This window comes from Penaeus japonicus, unplaced genomic scaffold (genome assembly GCF_977035675.1).
Source record: "Penaeus japonicus unplaced genomic scaffold, GWHDUDI00000001_assembly GWHDUDI00000030, whole genome shotgun sequence".
Lineage (NCBI taxonomy): Eukaryota > Metazoa > Arthropoda > Malacostraca > Decapoda > Penaeidae > Penaeus > Penaeus japonicus.
In genome coordinates, this window is record NW_028234432.1 from 2801382 (window position 1) to 2806381 (window position 5000).

General features: G+C 44.3%; 1 protein-coding gene and 1 long non-coding RNA gene across 13 annotated transcripts in view; one reads left to right on the forward strand and one right to left on the reverse strand.

Moving 5' to 3' along the window:
• cnc (NFE2 like bZIP transcription factor cap-n-collar) overlaps positions 1 to 5000 on the forward strand; it is a 412613-nt gene that overhangs the window by 140944 nt on the left and 266669 nt on the right. The gene's annotated exons all lie outside the window — the stretch shown is intronic.
• LOC147468123 (uncharacterized) overlaps positions 1 to 5000 on the reverse strand; it is a 102077-nt gene that overhangs the window by 26550 nt on the left and 70527 nt on the right. The window lies entirely within an intron of this gene.

A 5000-nucleotide genomic window follows, 5' to 3' on the forward strand; every position in this document is an offset into this window, starting at 1 on the left:
AGTTCTAGAATAAGCATACATACACGTTTCAAGGGAAGTAAATGCAGAACCACAGGAGGCGACGCAGAGGAGGAGATTGAATTATGATAATACATTAAACGTCTAACGACAAAACGTCTACACGATGTTACTCGGCTAATGATGAACGTTAGAGCGCCACGACCACCCTCATCATTACGACTCTGCGGCTGTTCCTTCCTGCACCCCCCACCCTCATCCTCCACCTCCGCCCCCACCCCCACCCCCGCCCGCCCTTCTGGTTCGGCCCAGGAGGCGAAGTGTTGTTATTACCTGCGTAATTTGGATCGCGCAGGTGTAACAGATGATGGATACTGACGGTTGTGACTACTTGTAATTTTTGCAGTTTTTTTCGTGTGTGTGTGTGTGTGTGTGTGTGTGTGTGTGTGTGTGTGTGTGTGTGTGTGTGTGTGTGTGTGTGTGTGTGTGTGTGTGTATGTATATGTGTATATGTGTATATGTAATAATGATGTAGTATGTTTTAGGTATAATGGAATATATATAATATATAATACTTCATGCAAATGGCCATTGTAGTGCATTTGTGTGTGTGTCCACGTGGGTAACGCCCTATGTACGTGAAAGCGCCTGCCCCCCTTTTAAACTTTCGTTTTGCAATTAGTCGGGAATTTTTTTTATGGGGTGTATTTCATTTTCCAACTCTGTGAACAAAAATTTTCAAAGAGCTTCCTCTATTTTCCAAACGGTTTCCGTGATTTCGTTTCTTATTATATTTTTAGGGGGGTTTCTGATGTTCCAAACCTCCCTTGGGCCCCTCGTTTTTCCCTTTTTAAAAGTGTGCCCTTGCACTGCACCCCTGGAGGAAGAAGACAAAAAATGTTAAGGGTTTTATGGGATCGAAAAAAGTTTGGGTTTAAATTCGTCAGCTTATGGATACTGTTGTGCACCCCCAGGCTTACCCCCTCTCAGTTTTGAACGGACAAAAACCCTTGTTTTTTTTAATGCTAAGTGGGAATTCTGTTTTTTTACGTTTATCTTTTGGGATGTATACATGGCATTTTTTTTTATGTGTATGAGTATATGTATATTTATATTATATGTGCATATATATATATATATATATATATATATATATATATATAAAATTAGTGGTGTGTGGTGTAGTGTGTTTTGTGTGTGTGTGTTAATTATATTATTATTAATAAAATATATAAATAATATATTTTTAAAATTTTATATATATTTTTGTATGCATAATACATACATACATAATAAAATATATAAATATATATACATATAATATATATATATTATATATAATATATATAATATATATATATGTATATATATAATTTATATATTTATATATAATTAATATATATATATATTTATATATTATTATATATATATATAATATGTTTTAAATATAAGTATTTTAAATTATATACTATATAATATATATAAATAATTAATATATAAAATAAATATATATAATATATATTATATAATATATATATATATAAATTATAAATATAAAATGTATATAATATATATATAATAAAATATTATTATAATATATAATATAAAAATATATATAAATAATTAATGTATATATTAATAAAATTAAATATATATAATATATATAAAAATATATATTATAAATATAATATATATTATACTTTATATATATGTGTATGTATGTATGTATGTAGATATGAAATAGAGAAAAAGAAAAGAAAAAGAAAAAGAAAGAAAGGGAGAGAGGGAGACTGATGGAGGAAAGAAGTGAGAGAGAGAAAGATGACGATGGAAATTACGTCTTGAATCCAGCAAAGCCCGTGTGTTGCCCTGAATAAGCAGCGTAAGTTTATCCATCCTCTTCCCTCCCTCCCTCTTTCGCTCCCTTCCTCCCTCTTTCGCTCCCTTCCTCCCTCTTTCGCTCCCTTCCTCCCGCTCTCTTTCTCTCTCTCCCGCTCCCTTCCTCCTCTCTCTCTCTCTCTCTCCCGCTCCCTTCCCCCCCTCTCATTACCTCCCTTCCGCCCCCCCCCCTCTCTCATTCTCTCTCTCTCTCTCTCTCTCTCCGTCAATCCCTTTCCTGCAGTCTCTCTCTCTCCTCTCCTTCTCTCCTCTCCGTCCTCCCTCTCTCTCCTCTCTCTCTCATCTTCTCTCTATCCTCACTCGTCCCTCCTCACCTCCCTCCCCCGCCTAGTCCCCCTTCCCTCTCCGTCTCTCTCCCTCTCTCCCTCTCCCTCCCTCTCTCCCTCCCTCCCTCCTCCCTCCCCCCCCTCCCTCCCTCCCTCCCTCCCTCCCTCTCTCCCTCCCTTTCTCCCCCCCCTCCCTCCCTCTCCATCTCCCTCCCTCTCTCTTTCTTTCTCTCTCTCTCTCTGTCTCTGTCTCTGTCTCTGTCTCCCCTTTTTCCCCCTCTCTCTTTTCCTCTCTCCCTTTCCTTCCTTTTCCTAACATAGTAGATCCCTATACTCCCCTTATAGTCCTACCACTGCTACTCACAGCTTCCACAACCCCCACCCCCCCAATTTTCCCATTATCTCTCTAGTTTTTCTTTTCTCTCCCCCCCTCCCCCCACTCTCACTTCACTCACTTCAGCTGCCTAATGCATTAAAGAAGACCAGGAGGTCGTTAAAGAGAAAAAAGAGAGAAATAAATAAAGAAAAAATGAAGGTCACTGCCCCCGCCCAGATGCTCCCGTTTTTACTTTTTTTTCTTTCTTTTTTTTTCTTTTTTTTAGCTTTTCTTTTACTCCGTGTAAAGAAGTTGGGGCGAGGGGGAGGAGGGTGATGGGTGGCAACGTTTTACATCTCTTGGAACATCTTGAGATGGTGTTAATTGTCTTCAGGGGGAAGGAAATGTGGGAGTAAAGGAGAGGAAAGGAGTGGGAAGAAAAGACATAGATGGTGGAATGTTAAAGACAAAGAAGTAGAGAGAGGGGGAGAGGGAGAGGGAAAGAGCGGAAGAGGAAGGGGAAGAGGAAGAGGAAGAAGAAGAGGAAGAGAGATATATCCAGAAAAAGAGAGAGGGAGGGAGGAGAGAGAAAGAGAGGGAAGAAAAGAGGTGGGAGAGGGAGTATGGGGGGGGGGGGGGGGGAGGGGGAGAGGGAGGGGGGGGGGGGGGGGGGGGGGGGGGGGGGGAGGGAGGGAGGAGGGAGGTAGGGAGGAACAACTTCTTGCAGGACCGGACTTTTTGTCGTGTTCTTGGGCATCGCAGTGCCCGAGGCACATGTTTGCTTTCACCCAAGCTCAGGGATTGATCGTCGTCCAGATCGCGGAGTTGATCGAGGGATGTGAAATGCGTATGTGAATTGGGAGGCTGAAAGGAGAAGCGCCGTCGCCCGTCACGCTTGACTCTTTGTTAACGTATATAAAAAAGGGTGTTAAATGAATCAATGAATGGTGTGTGTGTGTGTGTGTGTGTGTGTGTGTGTGTGTGTGTGTGTGTGTGTGTGTGTGTGTGTGTGTGTGTGTGTGTGTGTGTGTGTGTGTGTGTGTGTGTGTGTGTGTCTGTCTGTCTGTCTGTCTAAGATTTTACTATTTTAAGTATTTGCCTCCCGAGGTTGAGTGTGATGTCTGTCTGTGCGTTTATTTGCGTTTCTGCCTGTCGATTTGCTCCTTCAGAATGTGGATATGCTTTTAATTAGAAAAATAACCCCCACCATCACCACCATCTGCGGCGTAGATAAAAATGATGGTTTCCACCGATTGTGCTAAAAAATAAAACAAGATAAAAAGATTGCGATGAGCAATATTTTACCTCCGACACTGACACTTGTTTTCGCTCGTATAACTCAAGAGCGGTAAACGTCTCGATGGAGACTGCGTGACGTGGTTTGTTTTTTTTTTTTTTATGTTGTCTCTTCGCTTGTGTGGGGAGAGCGAGAGAAAGGGTGAGTGGTGTGGGGGGAAGGGAAGAAGGGGGGTGGGAGGGGGGGGGGGGGAAAAGGGGAGGAAGGCTGGGAGGTTGGCGGAGGGAATAACAAGGGCGAGGGAAGGGGGGAGAAAGGGGGTAGTTAAAGAATAAAGCAGTGAGTAGCTGAGTAATTTTAGCTGTCCGAGGGTTACGCTTGAACTTATTCAAACTTTTTGTAAAATTATCTTTTACAGCACCTTCTCTCCCTTGCCCCTTCCTCCTTTCTATCCCCCCCCCCCCATTCCCTATCACCTTCCCAATATCTATTCCCCTTCCTCCTTTTTCCTTTTTCCTCCCGTTTCCCATTCCGCACCCCCACCCCCCCCCCCCCCCCCCCCTCCCCCCCCCCCCCCCCCTCCCCCCCCTCCTCCCCCCCCCCTCCCTCCCCCCCCCCCCCCCCCTCCCCCCTCCCCCCCTCCCCGCCCCCCCCCTTTCCCTCCCTTTTCCTATTCCTCTTCCCTTCCTCCTCTCAGTTCAATTTCCGTGGCACCCTTAGTGGCTCTTGACCTGCCCGCCTTCCGCGCCCGCAACCTGCAGTGTCTCGCGAGCAGTCGAGGGGCGGATTCGCACTCCGGCCCATATGAAGCGCTGGTGCCAGACTTTTATGATGGGCATTAGAATACTCCACACGGTCCGGTTGGTTCTCCCGTGGGATCCCGGCTGATCGGATATGCGCGGCACGAACGAAGGATTTCGGAGTGAGAGAGTTTTACTCCCGATCTCGCTTTTACGTATTTGTCGGATTTGGTCTCTGTGGCTTTCTTCACCCTTCGCCATCGAACTTTATTTATTTATTCGTTTTTTTTTTGTTTTTTTTGTTTTTTTTAGCTTTATCAGTTGATCTCTTCGGATGTTTATTCATTCATCCATCCACCCACACTCCCATCCATTCGTCCATCCGTTTACTCACCCACCCATCCACCCACCCACCACTCATACGTCTTCCTGGTCCTTTCCCAAATTTACTATATCCAGTCTTATCGCTCCTTCCACTGTCCCTCTCCCTCTCTTCCTCCCTCTTTTCCCTTTCCTGTTCCTTCTCCCACTCCCATGTTCCTCATCGGCTTCCCATGTTCCCTCCCCTCCTCCACCTCCTCAGT